This window comes from Colobus angolensis, unplaced genomic scaffold (assembly GCF_000951035.1).
Source record: "Colobus angolensis palliatus isolate OR3802 unplaced genomic scaffold, Cang.pa_1.0 Scaffold247, whole genome shotgun sequence".
Taxonomy (NCBI): Eukaryota; Metazoa; Chordata; class Mammalia; order Primates; family Cercopithecidae; genus Colobus; species Colobus angolensis.
The window spans coordinates 1,481,318-1,503,304 of NW_012115677.1; the positions used below are offsets into that span (position 1 = coordinate 1,481,318).

At 37.1% G+C, this 21,987-nt stretch overlaps 1 protein-coding gene across 2 annotated transcripts in view; it reads right to left on the reverse strand.

Annotated features, from left to right (window-relative positions):
* TLK1 (tousled-like kinase 1) overlaps nt 1-21,987 on the reverse strand; it is a 160,380-nt gene that overhangs the window by 93,467 nt on the left and 44,926 nt on the right. The window lies entirely within an intron of this gene.

Below are 21,987 nucleotides of genomic sequence, written 5' to 3' on the forward strand. Positions count from 1 at the left end.
TTACCCAATGTATTAAAAACGAATGCTACCTTTGGTTGAAAGTACTATTTGGGCTCTTCAGGTCCCTTCACAATTATCAAATTCCATCACGTTTGAAACACACCTCTTTGCCTTTCTCCGTATTAACAAACTGTCTTTTTTGTTTTTGTTTTAACTCAATCTCTTCAAAAAAATCTTTGACCATCTTCACCATTTTAATTAATTGCTTTGCTCAAGAATTTCTCCATTTCCTGACAGTATTCTTGAACTGTAACAAAGAAAAAAGAGCTAACATTCTGTAGGATGATGTCTGCTTTGTTTCCAATATGCTTCTATGATGCTTCTATGCTTCTGTGACTTTTTTGTACCATCAGTACATCAGATCAAAGTCTTCCAGAAATGCTTAGACAAGGAGGCTGACAGATCGTGGCATATATGTCAAAGATGAGGCAAGAATTAACATTACATACAGGCAAGCCAATTGATATCCTCACGTTTCACCTCCACTTGTAACAGGGAGTGGCTGCTAATCCTACTATTAACAGGTTGCAAGTTGGACTATAATGATATAATTGAAATTAGATTAATTTCCAAAGTGACAACTCTGAGCCATTGCATACATGCCCAGTACTATGCTGGATACTATAAAAGCTGCTGTCAACAGAGGATAGCACTTGAACTAATTACAATTCAAGTAGTACTGGGAATAAGTTATAATCTAATTATGGCAAGATTATCAAATTTGAAACAGCAGCAATTAAGAAGTAACACATTAGAAAGATTCTAGGACAATAAGGGCAGTGGCAAAGTGTCTGAGCATCTGTAAATACCCACCAAAATAATGTATAAAACTAAATAGTAAACCAAAAACCCATGGGCAATATTTACAACAAAACTAGATGACAAGAATCTCCATGGGATTCCCTCAAAACGCAGATTTAAACAAGTCAACAACAACCATAGATAATGTATGGTATCATTATCAATATGGGAGGCAACAGTAAGAAACAGATGTCTGATAACCGAAAACAAAAGACACCTAAAACAGTCAACAAGCAGGTACAGAAGCTAGGTTAACTTAAGTACAGAAGGGTTTTGCACTTTCAATTAGTGACTTAAGAGGGAGGAGTCCACGGTTACGTCTAAGAAGTGAGAGCAGTCTGGCCTCTATGAATCCCTGAAACTGATCTTTACATAACAGGGTGGTACAATGAGTATAAATTACTGGGTGTGGAATGAAAATTGAGTACTATATAGGTACAACAATAATGGAAAGAGAATATTCAGATAAAGCAGAGAGGGAAGGTCGCGTAGCAAACTCAGAAAGCAAATGCCACAGTTTTGAAGCATGCCTAAAAACAGCAGTAGAGAAAGCCCTGTAAGAAAAGCCATCCTGAACCACACCTGCTATTTAAGTGTTTAGGAAATCCAATTTCACATGAAAGTAGGCAAAAGAAAATTATGTAGGTCATAAAGGTATAAGAAAAAAGAAAGTAAGATACAGAATAACATCCAGATAATAAAAGCATATCAGAAACACACATCCACAAAATAGGTAAAAACTGTAACCTGCTATTTTAAAATGAGCTAAAAGATACTACAAAAATGACTCAAGACATGAAGCAACTATATAAATCAGATTTCAAAAAACTCAGAAATAAGGTAACAGAACTCAAGAAAGCATTAAAAATAAAAGAAAAGGTTTCAGAAATAAAAAGTAAATCTGAATGAACCCAAGATCAAATATATACAGTAGATAATGCTTTAAAAGATAACTAGAAGGCAAAAAACAGGAACATTTTTGAAATCAAAAGAAATGAAGAGATAAAAAGGATTTGAGAGTAAGCAACAGCTGATGAAGCAACAAAGATCAATATACAGATAACAGAAGACCCTAAAAACTACTAAAGCCAGAAAACAGTAAAAACTGTAATTCAAGAAAATGTTTCTGACAGCTAGGCTGGGCACGGTGGCTCATGCCTGGAATCCCAGCACTTTGGGAGGCTGAAGCGGGCGGATCACCTGAGGTCAGGAGTTCGAGACCAGCCTGACCAACATGGTGAAACCCTGTCTCTACTAAAAATATAAAATTAGTCAGGCATGATGGTGCACACCTGTAGTTCCCAGCTACCTGGGAAGCTGAGGCAGGAGAATCACTTGAATCTGGGAGGCAGAGGCTGCAGTGAGCCAAGATCACACCATTGCACTCCAGCCTGGGCAACAAGAACAAAACACCATCTCAAAATAAAAAGAAAATAAATGTCTCTGACATTTTCAGTTGTCAGGCTCTCGTTGTCAGTTGTTGTTCTTTAAATGTTCAATTAAAAAAATTGAAATTACTGACAGAGCACCATGCACACCTAAGAATAACAACCCAGAAAGCGAACATCAAAGGCAAACACTTTATGCCAGAAGAAAATGGAGTGACATAAGCTATTCAAGGAAAGAAAACAAAAGCAAAGTGTTTTATATTTAGTAAAATCTATTTTAAGCACATGGAAAGCATAGATAAACGGTTACCAAAACTGCAAGAATTAGGGAATCCTGCTCCCATAAGCCTTTCCTAAAGAATCTACTATAGAACAAGCTTAAGACAACCAAAATGAATAGTTTATCAGTCTAAGAATTGAAGGCAAGCAATAATATGACTTATTGTTGATCAAGATTAAATGATAATGACAAGGGAGAAGATGTAATATTTAATGACTAAATGCATACAATATTCTTAAAACTAGGGGATGGAAAGCATATTTTTCAGTATCCACTTTGTTCATTGTGCTAATGCTATTTTGAGACCACTATGTGTGTGAAATACAGAATAAGGTAAAATAATTAAGGGATATCCAATTCTATCCTCTGCTTTATATCTTCGAGAATCATAATTCATAGTATAAAGATGCATATGAAAAAAACCTTATAATCCTGAGTTTGAATTGGAAATATCAATAAAAATTCATGAAACATTTTTATCTTTTAAAACAAACAACAAAAATACAAGTAGGTAGGTAGATTAATAAGATTCCACCACCAGTAAAAACAGAATACCTTATTTTCTACAGATAACTATAAATTCTGGAAAAAAAAGATTTAAAAAAACTACCACCCAAACCAAAAGTAGGCAGACTCTAAGTACAAGACAACACTTAGAAGAAGGGAACAGAGGCCGGGTGCAGTGCCTCATGCCTGTAATCCCAGCACTTTGGGACGCCGAGATGGGCAGACTTCTTGAGGTCATGAGTTCAAAACCAACCTGGCCAACATGGTGAAACCCGTCTCTACTAAAAATACAAAAAATAGCCGGGTGTCGTGACGAATGCCTGTAATCCCCGCTACTAGGGAGTCTGAGGCAGAACTGCTTGAACCTGGGAGACAGAGGTTGCAGTGAGCAGAGATCGCACCACCGTATTCCAAGACTCTGTCTTAAAAAAAAAAAAGGAAGAAGAGGAAGAGGAAGAAGAAGGGAATAGATCTAGGTAGGTTTCCTGTTTTTACAGCTTTTGCTGAGGGGAAGGTCCCAGAGATCAAAGCTGCACAGACAGCAGTTGAAACCAAGATCAAAATCTGTAGTCTTACTGGCTTGAAAAACAACTTTCGCACTTCCAAAGAGGCTGCAAAGTAAGGAGGGATCTGCTGGAAAATAAAGATCCACAAAGGGAGAGTCCCAAATTCTCCATATTAACTCTGCCTACTTCTCTGGCTGGTCAGTGATCTATGAAAAAATGGAGCAGACAATAAGCAGCCTAGATAAAACAACTAACAGGGATGTCAGTGCTGCCCTCTGCAGGGAAACATAGTTTAAATTTCAGTCTAGCCAAGTTAACTGCCTCCTAAAACAAGGAAAAATAAAAAACAGTCTCCAAAGTCACTGTAATGTGTCATTCACAGTGTGCAGGATACAATAAAAATTTGTAATCATATGAAGAAACAAGAAAAAGTTACTCATACTCAAGAGGAAAGACAATCAATAGATACTAACCATGAAGTAACACAGATTTGGAATCAGCAAATAAATACCATAAAGCAGCTAATATAAGCAGCTTAAACGACAAGATTGGAAATTTCAGCAGAAAAATAAAAACTGTAAAAAGAGCTGAATGTAAATTCTACAACTGAAAATTTCACTCTCTAAAATAGCAAACTTACTGAATGGGCTTAACAGAAGAATGGAAAAAGACAGTACCGAAGATAGGTCAAGAGAAATTACTCAAACTAAAGAACAGAGAAAAAAATACTGAAAAATACTGTCTGTTGGACACCATGAAGCAGTCTAATACACATGTAACTGGAGTCATAAAATGAGAAAAAGCAGCAGAAAAAAAAATTTGAAGAAATAACAGCCAGAAAAATCCCAAAATTTGGCAAAGATATTAATTTATAGATTGAAGAGCTCACTCAATCCCCCAAGCAGGGTAAGTACAAAGAAAACCACACCTAGGCACATCACAGTCAACTGCTGAAAACCAAAGATAAAGAAAACAGTTCTTGAAAGCAGCTGGAGAAAGGACACATGAGAATAAAAAAGGATAAAAGTAACTGCTGACTTGTCATCATAAATGCTAGAGGCCAACTTTACTATCTGGAAATAGTGAGCTAGAAGAACTCTGTACTAAGATGCATAAGGCACAGCTGAGAAAACAGAGAAGGTTAAGTAGAAAGTCTACACTAAAGAGACCCTTAGGCCCCTTTCTTGTTCTCAATTCTAAAAAGTTAGCAGCCACAAGCTTTTACTCCACAGGTATGAGACGATAAAATCTCTCTCTGGGAGATTTTATAAATCCCTCATAAGTCCTTCAGATAAATGACCTAATAGATCATCCTACAGCAAAATCCATCCATGGCTGGGTATGGTGGCTCACACCTATAATCCCAGCACTTTGTGGGGCTGAGGTAGATTGATGGCTTGAGCCCAGGAGTTTGAGACCAGCCTGGGCAACATGGGAAACCCTGTCTCTACAGAGGAAAAAAAAAAAAATTAGCCAGATGTGGTAGCATGTACCAGTAGTCCCAGCTACTCAGGAGGCGAAGGTAGGAGGATCACTTGAGCCCAGGAGGTAGAGGCTGCAGTGAGCTGTGATAGTGCCACTGCACTCCAGCCTGGGCAAGTGAGACCCTGTATCAAAAACACCCCAAAAAACAAAACCAATCCATCAGTCAGTAAACCCTGCCTAGTTACACAAAGTTTCCAATAAGTGTTTAAGTGCTTAATGCATAGATATGAACAAATTCCAACATCACTCAAAAAATTCTTCCAGAACTGGAAAGCATGTTTCTGGATTAGAAAGACACATTTAAAAAAAATCAAGCACAATAGCTTAAAGAAAACCAAACCAAGATATATCAGAATAAATAATTTTAAATTCTAGAGACAAACACAAGCTCCTAAATAAAAGCTTCCAGGGAAGAACAAATAGAGTATTTACAAAGAATCAGGAATCAGAATGGTATTGGAGTGTGCAACAGTAACATTGGAAGCTAGAAGACAATAGAACGATGCCTTCAAAATTCAAAATTCGGAGAAAATGATTTCCAACCTAGAATCCTACCCGTCAGATACACTAAAAACAAAGGGGTAGGAGGAAAACATGCAAGGTCTCAAAAATTTCACTACCCATATATCTTTCCTCAAGAAGCAACCAGGGAATCTGCTCCATCAAAAACAAATAAATAAACCAAGAAAGAGAAGATATGGAATACAGGGAATAGCTCAAACACAGGACAGACACAAAAGTCTCCCTGATCCTATGATGATCTTGGCTCCCTGCAAATTCCACTTCCCGGGCTCAAGAGATTCTGCCTCAGCCTTCTGAGTAGCTGGGATTACAGACATGCGCCACCATGCCCAGTTACTTTTTGTACTTTTGGTAGAGACATGGTTTCGCCGTGTTGGCCAGGCTGATCTCAAACTCCTGGCCTCCCAAAGTGCTGGGATTACAGGAGTAAGACACCACATCTGGCCTGGCTTTTGAAATTATGAACATGAATGCTGTGTCTTTTCCTTCTTGATTTGCAGGAATTCTTTCCATATTCGGGACACGAATCTATGGTTTGCCTTTTCACACTTTACTGTGTCATTTCAACGTAGTTACATTTATCAAATGTTTTTCTTCTTGGCTACTGCCTTTTGGAACCTATTTATGAAATCTCTGCCAATCTAAAGTCATGAAGATAGTCTATTCATTTTATTAAAGTTTTATTGCTTTACCTTTCCCATTTAAATCTACAATTTACCTGAAATTGACTTTTGTATCATGGTAAGAGTTCAAAGTGAAGAGTTATTTATTTTCCCTTATAGATATCCAATTGATACAGCACATCTGTTATAACAATCAACTGTTTCCCACTGCACTGCAATATCACCTTTGTCATAGATCAAGTTACTATTTACAGATGGGTCTACTACTGGACTTTATTCTCTTTCATTGGTCTATTTTTCTATTCACATCAATATCATACTGACTTAACGACTAACTTTTTCTTTATTTTTTAAGACACCAGGTCTTCCTCTGTCACTCAGGCTGGAGTGCAGTGCAGTGGCATGATCATAGTTCACTGCACCCTCGAACTCCTGGGCTCACATGATCCTCCCGCTCAGCCTCTTAAGTAGCTGGGAGTACAGGCACAAGCCACCGTGCCTGGTTTAATTTTACCAATAATATCAAGAAATATTCTTGATATATAGTAATATAATTTCCCCAGCTCTGTTATTGTCCTTTAAGGCTGCCTGGACCATTCTTGGTCTTTACATTTTTATACAATTTTGGAATCAGCTTGTTAATTTCCACCCTCCCCAAAATCCTGCTGGGATTTTAATTGGTATTGCAGTGAAGCTATAAATCGACTTAGTAAGAACTAACAGCTTTATAACATTGAGTCTTCCAATTTTTGAATATTGCAGCTCATTTAATAAGGCCTTCTTTGACTTCACTGTTTTACAGTTTTCAGTGAAGATATCTTGAGTATCTTTTGTCAGATTTATTTCAATTTATATTTTATTGTAAATATTTAATAACATTATATTTATATTAGCAATTTTTAATATTGTATATGGTATCTCTCTAAAACTTCATTTTCTACTTTCTACTTATTTGTTGTTGATATGCAGAAATATAACTGATTTTAATATATGATTTATAATCAATGACCTTAACTAATTTACTTATCAGTTTCAATTATTTGTAGATTCCTTGTGATTTTTCTCTAGGTCATAATCATGTTATGGGGATAATCTTACATCACTGTGTTCAGTTTGTGAACATTCACTGAGTATACTTATGATTTGTCATTATCCTAAATATACTGAGGAACAGAACTACTTATCGCCTATGCTATTTATTTGAATGGTTTCTTTGCTACAAAGTCATCAAATCCTTGGGATTTTCCTAGGCCACACAGATGTAAAAGATGGCCATCATATCAGAAACTTCTATTGGACAGGGTTGCTATAAGATAGGGGGTGAGCAAACTATGGCCCTCTGCCTGGTTTTTATATAAAGTTTTACTGGAACAAAGCCATACTCATTTGATTACACATGGTATATGTCTGCTTTAGTACTAATATGGCAGAGCTGAGTTGAGTAGTTTTGATAGAGATCACATGACCTATAGATATTTAGCTACCTGGCACTTTACAGAAAAAGTTTGCCAACCTCTGCCACAGACCATACAAAAATCACAAAAATCAGTGCTTGAGTTCAATGCTTGAGAGGAGCTAAATGCGTTAAGAGGGAATATTATATTTCATCAATAGATGCCCCCATCTAACCAGACATAATCTAGTATAAACATTTCTTGTATCCCTAAAAAGCATTAACTGTCTTAAATTTGGGGTTTGAAAATCAAGTCTTATGATTCAGAACACAGTAAACATTTCCCATTTTAGGTATTCAACCTCCATTCCAATTTCATGACAGCAACACAGTTCCTTTTTAGAAAACCATCCTGTCCTTGTATTTTTGGTAGGACTGGAAATCAACCTGCCCAGCAACTACAGAAATTCTAAGGAGGGTCTCCTTCTCCCATACAAATAAAGATACTTATTATTTGATTATAAGTATCTTTACCCATACTTATAATCAAAAAACAAAGGGGAAAATCAATCAACTCTCTTCTCCAGAAGTTTGAATCTCAAAGGAATGATATAATAAGCATGGGATGGGGGTGGGGGTGTCTTTTTTTTTTTAATCCACTGGAGATCCCACAATGAAAAGGATGGGCAGTTCCTGCTGCTTAGTCACCCAAGGTTGCCCTGGTTCCTGTACAACTGTGGTTTTCCAGGCCTCCAAACCACTCAGTGAATTGCCTGATATTCGATCAATAACTTCCCTTCTTTGCTTAAGGCACTAGAGAGCTGGAGTTTTTTCTGCCAAAGAAAAAAAATCCAAATTGTTTTGGCAAAAAATCTGGGGTGGACAAAAGTAGAAAACGAACTAAAACATCTTAAAGAAGACTGGTCCATCAATGACATTCACTTTCACACTACATATTTTGACTATGACCAGCTATAGGCAAAAGTGTAAAACAGACTAAGTTTTGGTTACCATCCACATTCTTATCATCTGTAGTTGTCAATTAATTCTAAATATTAATCAAAGTGTTCAGATTTTAGTTTGTAGCTGCCATCTCCCCAAATATCTCTTTAGTTAACTAATATCCCAAAATACCCATTTGCTATGCCAATAGATTTCATTAGAATGCTTCCTATTTTAACATGTTTTTTGAAATGTGGGTTTAACCTGCAGACTGTTAAGACCACCCTCCTACCCCCATGGACAAAATGATGAATATGTCCACCTGGAAGTTCCCAAACTATGCTTGCTCTTCTGTGGTTACTACTGGAACAGACTAAAAGCATCTGAGGGCAAGGATTTTGTCCTCTGTCTACAAACCAAGGAACCTAAATGGAACCTTACACACGAGTACTTCAAAATATATGGTGAGGAAATGAAGCAACTAGATGGGTATATTATTTTTCATGTGATGTTAACAGGTTAGAAGTTAGGAAAATTAGTAAAATAAACAGATACTGGCCTTATTTTCAGTTCCAAAGAGCTTGCTGATACTGGGCAGTGCTAAGAAGATAATATTAAAGCAAGTCCAGATGGACCACATGACTCCATGTAAACTCTTAAATGCAATTCAAAAATTTCCCCCGGTACTCTTAAAAATATATGCCAGTCTCAAAATTAGCCTCCTACTGCCTGAGTCTCCAAATTTTCTGAATCAGGATACACTGTTTTGATTTCTTATAGTAGAAGTATTTCATTCCCCCAAAATTGAGCACATAACTACACAGTAGACACAGAGCTAAGTGCTGAGATCACTAAAATAAGCTACACAGTCCTTTGTCCTCAAGAGCTTAATAGTCAAGTAAGAAACAAATAATTAAAATATGATGGGAAAAATTTTGTCTAGGTACACATAGGTGTTGAAGAGGGACACAGGAGGTCCACCAGATTTGGATTTGGGCAATCAGATGGAAAGAGGTAATCAGAAAAACATCCTTAAAGTGATACCTGATCTGACCTTGACATTCAAATAGTGATGCATCTGATGAAAAGAAAAGGCATACGGGTATGTTCAAAGGAAAGATGTGAAAAACCATATCCATTTAGGGAACCACAAATAGGCTGTTATGAGCAAAGTACAATGTGAAGAAAAGATGGAAGGTGGGGCATGAAATTGGGCTACAGTGGTAAGGTAGGAATCAGAAAAATGTCAGGTAATTTGAACTTCAACTTAAAAATTACGTGAAACCATTAAAAAAAAATTCTAAGCAACACCTTCTTAATACCACTGTTAACAAGGCTAGGAGAATCAATAATTCACAGTAGGTAAGTAAGATCAGGCCTGCTTTTCTGGTCAAATCTATGGTGAAGAATGTCCATAGGGCTACATAAAGGTAGATCTGACAGAGACTTAAGTTGATCACTTCTGCATAATGAGAAGACTCCCCTTATCCACCTGTCCCATGCTGCTCTAGATGCCACCTGATTGTAGCCAACACCAGGAGTAAGAGAAAGGAACACCTGTAAACCTCACCACCAACCAATCTACCACTACTGAGAAGACCACCAGCCTAACCAGAATGGATGCTGTGACAAGAAAACCTTACAGGTAATTTAAGGAGCCTAACTAGATTGCAAGGGAGAGCCCCAATCAAACACAGAATAGGTGGCTCAACTGGAGGAGAAATTAAGGTCAAGCAGAAATAGATCTTTTATAAGTATATTATTTGAATTTTAAAGTAAACATAATTAGAAATAAGAGAGTTGACAGTGAAACACAATTGCAAAAATTTAAATTCAGTAAAGAGTAGGGGCAGAAACACTGCTAGAAATGAAATTAGTAATCTAGAAAATGAACTAGAATCATCCCATAACATCAAAATATGAAGAAATTAAAATGAGTTAAAACAATAGATACAAAGGACATATCTAGGGGATCTACTATGAAAATAACTGGTTTTCAGAAGGGAGGAAACAAATTAAGAAAAAAAATCAAATATTAAAAAGAAAAGTTCCCTGAGCTGAAGAAAAATTAAAAACTAGAAGACACCAAAAATGGTATCTATAAACTACTGAGATACTATGAGAAAGCAAAAGAAAGACATTTTCAAACACACAAACTCAAAACGTGGCAGCATGTATTCAAGAATGCTTAAAAGATTGACACTGTAAGGGCAAGCAATACCCTCAAACTAAATTTTCTTTTTTTCTTTTTTTTCAAGACAGAGTTTTGCTCTTGTTGCCCAGGCTGGAGTGCAATGGCACGATCTCGGCTCACTGCAACCTCCAACTCCCGGGTTCAAACAGAGGCTCACTGCAACTTCCAACTCCCAGGTTCAAGCGATTTTCCTGCCTCAGCCTCCAGAGTAACTGCGATTACAGGCATGCACCACCACGCTTGGCTAATTTTGTATTTTTAGTAGAGACAGGGTTTCACCATGTTGGTCAGGCTGGTCTTGAACTCCTGATCTCAGGTGATCCACCCACCTCAGCCTCCCAAAGTGCTGGAATTACAGGCGTGAGCCACCACACCTGGTCTCAAACTAAATTTTCTAAAGGGAGTGAAGAGGGTAGCAGAGACAGGTTTATGTATGACTGTCATAAAGATTTGCTACAAATGACAAATATGTAGAAATTAAACAACACACTCCTAAGTAACCAATAGGTCAAAGGATAAATCTCAAGAGAAATTAGAAAAAAACTTTTGAGATGAATGAAAACAAAAACACTGCCTATCAAAACATATGAGATATAGTTAAAGTAGCGCTTAGAGGGAAAATTGTAACTGTAAATGTCTACATTTAAAAAGAGATCGCGAATCAATAACCCAACCGTCCACCCAAAAAACACTAGAAAAAAGAAAAGCAAACTAAAACCAAAGGAAGGAAAAATATGTATCACAGCAGAAACAAATGAAACAGAGAAAAGAAAAACAATAGAAAAAAAAATCAATGAAACCAAAAGTTGGATCCTTGAAAACAAAATTGACAAATCTTTAGCAAGTCCTACCAAGACCAAAAGATGGAAGACTCAAATTACTACAATCAGAAATGAAAGAGCTCATGTTATTACTGACTTACAGAAATAAGAATTACAAGAGAATATAATGAAAAGTTTCATGCCAACAAATCACATAACCAAGATGATATGGACAAATTCCTAGAAAGACACAAGCTACCAAAAATGATTCTAGAAGATATAAATATCCTCAACAAAACACTAACAAACCAAATTCAACACCACATTAACAGGATCATCATACACCAAGATCAAATGAAACTTATTCTTGAGATGCAAGGGTGGTTCAACATACATAGTCAATAAATATGACACACCACATTAACAGAATGAAGAATAAAAATCATATCATCATCTCAATAGATACAGAAAATGCATCTGACAAAATTCAACATCCTTTCATGATTAAAAAAAAACCTTTCAACATCCTTTTGTGATTAAACTCTCAATAAACTAGGTATAGAAGAACTGCACCCAACATAATAAAGGCAATAAATGATAAGCCCACAGCTAATTTCATACTCAAGGATGAAAAGCTGATAGCTTTTCCTCTAAGATCAGGAACAAGACAAGTAAGTAAGCCCATTCTCACCACTTCTATTCAATATAGTACTGGAAATCCTACCCAGAGCAATCAGGCTAAAGAAAAAAAAAGAATACAAGCCATCCAAGTCAGAAAAGAATAAATAAAATTATCTCTATTTGCAGATAACATAACTGTATATATGGACAACCCTGAAGATTCCACCAAGAAAATATTAGAGTTAGCTAAACTAATTCAGTGAAGTTGCAAGACACAAAATCAATATACAAAAATCAGTTGTGGAAGGGCACGGTGGCTCATGCCTGTAATACTAGCATTTTGGGAGGCCAAGATGGGAGGACTGCTTCAGGCCAGGAGTTCAAGACCAGTCTGATCAACATAGCGAGACCCCATGTCTACAAAAAATAAAATAAACTTACACTTCCATTTATAATACCATATAAAAAACTAACAAAAATTTCAGAATAAATTTAATCAGCCCAGATGTGGTAGCTCATGCCTGTAATCCCAGCACTTTGGGAGGTCAAGGCAGGTGGCTCATTTGAGGTCAGGAGTTCAAGACCAGCCTGGCCAACACAGTGAAACTCCATCTCTACCAAAAAATACAAAAATTAGCCAGCCGTGGTGGCAGGCGTCTATAGTCCCAGCTACTCAGGAGGCTGAAGCAGGAGAATTGCTTGAACTCAGGAGGCAGAGGTTGCAGTGAACCAACATGGCACCACTGCACTCCAGCCTGGGTGACAGAGCAAGACCCTATCTTAAAAAAAAAAAAACAAAAAAAAAACAAAAAACCAAGGAGGTGAAAGATCTATAAAATAAAAACTATAAAGCTGTTGAAAGAAATTGAAGACAATACAAAAAGAAAGATATCCTGTTTTCATGAATTGAAAGAATACTGTTTAAATGTCTATGCTATCCAAAGTGATTTACAGATTCAGTGTAATCCTAATAAAATTCCAATGGCATTTTTCACAGCAATGGAAAAAACAACCCTAAATTTATGTGTAACCTCAAAAGAACCCAAAGAGCCAAAGCAAAACTGAGTAAGAACAAAGCTGGAGGCATCACAGTACCTGATTTCAAAATATACTACAAAGTAATAATAATCAAAACAGTATGGTACAGGCATAAGAAATTTTTTTGAAATTTGGTCCAAAGTGTGGCAGTGTGGGAAGTAAGGTCTAGTGAAAGGTGCTTGCGTTATATCTCCCTCATGAACGGCCTGGTGCACCTCTTGCAGTAATGAGTGAGTTCTTACTCTGGCAAGACTGGATTTAGTTCCAGCAAGAGCACGTTATTACAAAGCAAGGATCCCCCTCCCTAGTCCCTCTTCACACATATCCACTTCCCCTTTGGCCTTCTGTAATATGAGGCAGTATAAAACCCCTCGCCAGAAGCCAAGGCCATGCCCTTGAACCTCTCAGCCTACAGAGCCAAGAGCTAAATAAACCTCTTTCTTTATAAACTGCCCAGTCTCTGGCATTCTGTTATGGCAACACAAGCAGACCAATACAGGCTATAATTTAAAAAGACAATAATAAGTGTTGACAGGGATGTGGAAAAAGTGGAACTCTTATGCATTGCTGGATTGTTGGTAGGAATACAAAACGGTGTGGCTATTTTGAAAAGGAGTTTGACGGTTCCTCAAAACATTAAACATAGAGTTAACATAGAATCAGCAATTTCACTCCTATCTATATACCTAAGAGAACTAAAAAATATGTCTACACAAAAGTTTCTAAGAGTATTCATAACAGTTCATAACATTTACATCAAAAAATGGAAACAACCACTCGAATGTCCAACAACTCACAAAAGAACAAACAAAATGTGGCACATCCATATAATGGAACATTCTGTCATATAATGGAATGAGTACAATACATAGTATAACATCTGTGAACCACGAGAACATTATGCTAGGTTTCAAAAGCCAGGCAAAGGCCAGGCGCAGTGGCTCACACCTGTAATCCCAGCACTTTGGGAGGCCAAGGTGGGTGGATCACGAGGTCAGGAGTTCGAGACCAGACTGACCAACATGGTGAGACCTTGTCTGTAGTAAAAATACAAAAATTAGCCAGGCTCGGTGGTATGCACCTGTAATCCCAGCTACTCAGGAGGCTGGGGCAGGAGAATCGCTTGAACCCAGGAGATGGAGGTTGCAGTGAGTCAAGATAGCACCATTGCACTCCACCCTAGGCAACAAGAGTGAAACACTGTCTCAAAAAAAAAAAAAAAAAAAAAAAAGGCCAGGCACAAAATATCTCATATTGTATCACTCCATTTATATAAAATGTCCAGAAAAGACAAATCCAGAGATAGAGAAAGTAGACTGGTGGTTGCCACGTGATGCAGTGTAGGATAGGGAAGAAGGAAAGTTGCTGCTAATGTTTGTGTGTTTCAGTTTTGGGGTAATAAAAATGTTTTAGAGTTTGACAGTGGTGATGGTTGCATAAAAAAGTGAATACATTAAAAAGCATTAAATATGTTAAATGAGTCATTTTTATGGTATGTTAATTATATCTCAATAAAAGTGATTCTAAAAGTTCACATTAGTGGAGGGAAATCAGAAGGAAAAAAGCTCAACAAAATACAGTATACAATCATTCATACAGTCATATAGTATGTTCCACTGCGAGCACACTTGAAGTCTTCAAAAGAATAGATTTTTTTTTAAAACACCCATGAGACATTGTTTTAAGAAATATAAAAGCAACACAGGCACATAAGAAGAATTTCAATCATTACAGAAAGATAATTTCTCCTTCCCACATCAGTACCACCACTGAGAGGAATGACTTATTTAAAAAATGTTAATTAATTTTTGAATAGGCAATGTAAACAGGCTACTGTGGTTTCTTTCTTACTGTCTTCCTACAGTCTCTATTTCTATACAAGCAAATTAAATATATATTCTTTGGTTCCTCCCTTCTTACTCAAAGATAACATTATACAGACTGCATTGCATATTTTTCTCTTAATATATCTTGGAGACATTTCCAAATCAAAACATAGATAGTGTCTTCATTCCTTTTTTTCTTTAATTCCTTTCTTTCAAACAGGTGCAGAGTAATCTACTGTATGTACCAGAATCCAGTAAATCCTCAATTGACCCTGCCATGGAAAATGAAGAATTTATCTAGCATCACAGTTTCTCCTTCTTTCTGACACATTTAGTTATATTTTTTATTTTTAATTCTTCAAATGGTTGCCGTACCTTAAATTAATGTAATTTTTTTCTTTAAGTTCAAACTGTGTGTAATGACTCCTCATTACGTAAAACAAGAAAATATATCCTTAACTTCTCCCAACATGACAACTACACAATAAGTTTACATCATTACAGTTTATAACATTTACCCTTCTTTCTATCTGAGAGTCACAAATTCATATGCTACCAGGGTCTGGCAAGTAAATAAAGAGGTGAAACAGGCTTAGGGTAAAACAACAGTCAAAATCTAAAAGAATCATTTAAAATTCCTCATTCTAACTGTGTTTTAATAAATTCACTATGTTATTTCTAGAACGGTTTGATACATAAAAATTTTAACTGCCTTATCTTCTTTGTGGAGACTTAGTCCTTAAAAAACATCTATCATTATACCATTCAAGGTTTTTGCCTTTGAAAAATGCTTTATTTGCTATTCATTCATGCATTCAAAAATATTCATTGAGGGCCTTGGTTCTGTTGTAGATGCTAGGGATACAGCAATGAAAAAAACAGACTCAAGTCCAAGTGCTCATGGACTTCCATTACAAGAAGGGAAAGAGAATATAAACAAACATATAAATTTTAGTATTACCTACAGAATCAGTAAGTTGTAGTGTTACAGAAAAGAAGTGGAAAAACTAAGGGGCAGTGACAAAGGTATTATCTCACATAGAAGGGTGAGATAAGGCCTCTTTGAAGAGGGGAAATTTGAATGAAGTCAGCGAGAAGTGTGTTTGAGGCAAGTGGCAAATAAGCCAGTGTGGGTGCCGTGGTGGGGCAGTTGTTAGCCTAAGGCTAAATCAAAAGGCCTCCTGATTTAGAGGAAGGCCTTCTGATCTGTGCGGAGCACAGTGAAAACACTGAATTTTATTTGAAATGCAATGGGAAGTTTGGGGAAGGTTCTGAGTTAAGAAAAAAATTGATCTCAAATTTATATTTATATATATGTATATACGTGTGTGTTTGTGTACTTTTTATATATATATATATATATATATATATATATTTGAAACAGAAGTCATACTCTGCCACCCAGGCTAGAGTGCAGTGGCACAATCTTGGCTCACTGCAATCTCCACTGCCTCCTGGGTTCAAGCAATTCTCCTGCTTCAGCTTCCCAAGTACATGGGATTGCTGGTGCATCCCACCATGTCCGGCTAATTTTTTGAGAATGGGGTTTCTCCATTTTGGCCAGGCTAGTCTTGAACTCCTAGCCTCAAGTGATCCACCTGCCTCAGCCTCCCAAAGTGGTGGGATTACAGGCGTGAGCCACTGCAGCTGGCCTCAAATTTATACTTAATTGTACTTTATTTTTCTTCGTGATTATCTGAGATATTTTCTTTCCAGGTATTTCCAAAGTTCATCATTTTTTAAGGGATGTTTCTTGTTAATAGCTTATAGATGGAGTCTCATTTATTGTGTTAATACATACATGGCTTTATTGCTTCCATCTTATATAATAGCAGATAAAAATGAAATATTTTCTTCTTTTCTCTTTCTCCTTCTCTTTTGTTGAATTACATTTCTTTATATTCCTCCTTCTACATTCTATTCCAGCAATTTAAAAGTTCTATGTATAGCAGATGACATGAATTCATATATAGAAAACCTTAAAAGCTTCACCAAAAAGCTGTGAGAACTGATAAATTCAGTAAAGCTGCAGAATACAAAATCAACATACACAAATTAGTAGCATTTCTATACACCAACAATGAACTAGCAGAAAAAGAAATGAAGAAAGCCACTGCTGGGAGCAGTGGCTCACGCCTGTAATCCCAGCACTTTGGGAGGAGCACTTGAGGCCAGGAGTTGGAGACCAGCCTGGCCAACATGGTGAAATGCCGTCTCTACTAAAACTACAAAAATTACTTGGGCATGGTGGTGGGCGTGTGGAGGCTGAGGCACGAAAATTGCTTGAACCTAGGAGGCAGAGGTTGCAGAGAGCTGAGATTGTACTTACTGCACTCCAGCCTGGGTCATAGAGTGAGATTCATCTCCAAAAAAAAAAAAAAAAAATTCCATTTATAAGAACTATGAACAAACAAAAATAGAAATAAAAGTAACCAATGAGGTAAAGGATTTCTATGAGGAAAATTATAAAACACTGAAGAAAAAAATTAAAGAGGACATAAAAAAATACAAAGACACCCCATGTTCATGAATTGGAAGAATACTCTGAAAATGACATACTACCAAAAGTGATCTACAGATTCAACGCAATTCCAATCAAAATACCAATGACATTCCTCACAGAAAGAGAAAAAGCATCCTAAAATTCATATAAAACCACAAAAGACTCTGAATAGCCAAAGCAACACTGAGCTAAAAGAATAAAACTGGAGGCATCACACTACTGGACTTCAAAATATACTACAATGTTACAGTAAGCAAAAGAGCATGCTACTGCCATAAAAACAGACACAGATCAATGGAACAGAATAGAAGCCAGAAATAAATCTATGCATTTATGGCCGACTAATCTTCGACAAAGGCACTGGGAACATTAAAAACCGGATATCCATATGCAGAAAAATGAAACTAGCCCCTATCTCTCACTGTATACAAAACTCAACTCAAAATGGGTTAAAGATTTAAACATAAGATCCAAAACTACGAAATTACTAGAAAAAACCTTAGAGGAAACCTTCAGGGCATTGGTCTAGGTTAAGATTTTATGAAGAAGATCTCAAAAGCACAGGCAACAAAAGCAAAAATAGACAAATGGTATTTTCTCAAACTAAAAAGCTTCTTCACAGCAAAGGAAACAATCATAAAGTGAAGAGACAACCTGTAGAATGGAAGAAAGTGATTGGTAAACTACTCATCTGAGAAGGGAATAATATCCAGAATTTACAGGCAACTCAAACAACTCAACAGCAAAACAATAAATAATCCAACCTAAAAATGGGCAAAGACATTTCTTGAAAGAAGAACCATACAAAAACCATACAAATTTTAACAGGTATATTAAAAAATGCTTGGCCGTGCACAGTGGCTCATGCCTGTAATCCCAGTGCTTTGGGAGGCCGAGGCGGGCAGATCACTTGAGTTTAGGAGTTTGAGACCAGCCTGGTCAACATGGTGAAATGCCATCTCTACCAAAAATACAAAAATTAGCTGGGCGTGGTGGCGTGCGCCTGTAATCCCAGCTACTCAGGAGGCTGAGGCAGGAGAATCACTTGAAACCAGGAGGCGGAGGTCGCAGTGAGCCCCGAGACTGTGCACTCCAGCCTGACAACAGAGCGAGACTCCGTCTCAAAAAAGAAAAAAGATGACAAAAAATAACAAATACTAACAAGGATGCAGAGAAAGGGAAACCCTCCTACACTGTTGACGGAAGTGCGAATCAGTACAGCCATTAAAGAAAAAAATATGGAGGTTCCTTAAAAACAAGATAGAACTACCAGATCCAGCAATCCTACTACTGGGTATACCCAAAGGAAAGGAAATCAGTATGCTGAAGAGGTATCTGCATTCCCATGTTTACTGTAACATGATTCATAATAGCTGAAGTATGGAATCAATCTAAGTGTCCATCAACAGACAAATGGATCAAGAAAATTTGGTATACATACACAATGGAATACTGTCTCACCATTAAAAAAATTTCTGTCATACACAGCAACATTGATGAGCTTGGAGGACACTGTTAAGTGAAATTAGCCAGGCACAGAAAGATAAATACTGCATGTTCTCACTCATATGCAGAAACCAAAAAGGCTGATCTTATAAGTAGAGAACAGAACAGAGGTAGGGAAGAGTAGGCGGGAGGGGACAGCCAACAGTTGGATAATGAATATAAAAGTACAGCTGGATAGCAAGAGTAAGTCCTAGTGTTCTATAGCACTATAGGAAGACTATAATTAATAACAATTTATTGTATATCTTCAAATAGCTGGAAGAGCAGATTTTGAATGTTCCCATCACAAAGAAATGATAAATGTTTGAAGTGATGACAGATATGTTTGTTACCCTGATCTGATCATTATACATTGTCTATACATGTAATATCACACTGTACTCCATAAATATGTACAATTACTCTATCAATTAAAAACAATAAAAGCAGAAAAACAAAAAACGAAGCTTCTATGTACAGTATCTGTTGCTTGTGCTCACTTTCTTGCTTTCGGCAAATATACTGCTCTATTTTTCTTTTTTTTTTTTTTCTTTTTCTTGAGACAGAGTCTCGCTCTGCCGCCCAGGCTGGAGTGCAGTGGCCGGATCTCAGCTCACTGCAAGCTCCGCCTCCCGGGTTTACGCCATTCTCCTGCCTCAGCCTCCCGAGTAGCTGGGACTACAGGCGCCATCCACCTCGCCCGGCTAGTTTTTTGTATTTTTTAGTAGAGACGGGGTTTCACCGTGTTAGCCAGGATGGTCTCGATCTCCTGACCTCGTGATCCGCCCGTCTCGGCCTCCCAAAGTGCTGGGATTACAGGCTTGAGCCACCACGCCCGGCCTGCTCTATTTTTCTCTATGGATAAATCAATACTTCTAGATAAGGTATTTACCTTTCTCCCTGCCCCTCTCTCCTAGAGCACCGTCGCTACCAGCAATTTGATCCTTAGATTCTAGTTTTTACTTCCAAATTACAAACTCTTGATGCTACTATTATTAAAATTTGCCTAATAATACTGCATCTCACAAGCACATTATCATCATCACTCTAAACATTACAGGAGTCATTGGTCACAACTGTCATACATTCTGTAGCTTCACCTATATTTGTTCTTAAATCAATTTTTAAAATTACAACTTACCCAAAAGACAAAAGAGTAAAACCAACATTAATTCAGTATCTTCATCCAACATACACCTATACTCGAATTTCCCCAATTGTCACAAAAATGTCCTTTATAACTGTTTTCCCCCAGTCTGGGAGCAAATCAGGATTCAGATTCACACACTACATCTGATTGCTATGTCTCTTTAGCCTCATCCAATCTACAACAATTCCATTTACCTCTCTTTGTTCTTTAAGGCACTGAATACTTTGATGAGTCCAGGCCAGTTGTCTAGCAGTGTCCCAGGAGTGTTGTCTCATGATTAAATTCAAATCAAATATTTCCAGCATTAAAAACAGAGGTGATTTGTGTAACTCCTACTGCACCACCTTAGGAGGCACATACAATGTCAGATTCTCTGAGATAATATGCCAATGAAAAGTCTGATCTTGATTATAATGGTGGTGAGAAATGGTGTCCATTTTAAACACATTTCTCTTTTGTAGTAACTAATCTATGGGGTAAAACATTAGGACTTTGTAAGTATACTGCTCTTGAAAACATTTTACTAAATGGTATTAGCATCCATTGATGATCCTTGCCTTAATAATTACATTTGAGATGCCAAATGATGAGTGTTCTGATTCTATATTAGCTGGCATTCTTCTAAGAGACTATTATGTATTATAACAACAAGCATAACTAGCAACTAGATGTTGGTTCCTAAGTATCATTATTCACTAAAATGAACCAGGAATCCTTGGAGAATGTCTGCTCACATTCAATGCAGAAATGGATGAGGTAAGCCAGAAATGTCTTGTGTCTGAAAACCAAAGAATGATAAAAGATCTCTAAAGTGACCATGTGAAGGAGTTTTCACTGGCCAAATTTGAGACAATCTGAATTTCAAAGACAATAATGAGTTATAACAACTAAATTTAAAAAAGGAGCTGGTCAGGCACAGAGGCTCATGCCTGTAATCCCAGCATTCTGGGAGGCCAAGGTGGGCAGACTTCTTGAGCCCAGGAGTTAAATGCCAGCCTGGGCAACACAGTGAGATTCATCTCTAAAAAAAATACAAAAAACTTAGCCAGGCATGGTGGCACTTGCCTATTGTCCAAGCTACTCAGGAGGCTTAGACATGAGGATCACTTGAGCCTGGGAGGCAGCGGCTGCAGTGAGCAAGATTGTGTCACCACACTCCAGCCTGGGTGACAGAGTGAGACCCCTCTCTCAAAGAAGGAAAAAAAAAAACACACACACAGCAGCCAGGAGACCACAGCAATACCAGAGAAAGATGGTAAAGATGTACATGAACACAAATTAAGCGAAACTTAAAGGGAAAAAACCCACAGGAATGCAGTTTGAAAGAGCATTTTTGGTGTTATAATGACACGCTACACTCATATACTATATACTACACTGAGTATACTGTCATAACACTACAAATAGAATATGTAACTTTAAAACATCAAAAAAAAATTCACATTTGTCCAATGGAAAATGCATAAAGTACAAGAAGACATTAGGCAACAGATAGCAGAACCGAGTCAGAAAATAACAATAATTATGAAAAATGTAATAAACAAAACTCACCATTTAAGAGAGTTGAATGCTCCTATTGTATCAAAAAACATGATGTCTACAAGAAATACATGTATTTACTTATTTTTTAATGAGAAAAATTAAAAAATTTTTAATGCGCACCACCACGCCTGGCTAATGTTTTGAAGAGATAGGGTTTCATCATGTTGCCCAGGCTGGTCTTGAACTCCTGGGCTCAAGTGATCCACCTGCCTCGGCCTCCCAAAGTGCTGGGACTACAGGCATGAGCCACTACTCCCAGCCCCAAGAAACACATTTAAAGAGAGCAAAAATAAAATAGAAAACCGTGTATCTAAAACAAATATAATCCAAAAGAAAGGTAAAGTTAACAGTAAGTAGTGTACAGTCATAAAAAGAACAAGAGATACACATGTAAAAATACCGCCTCAAAATGTATTAAGC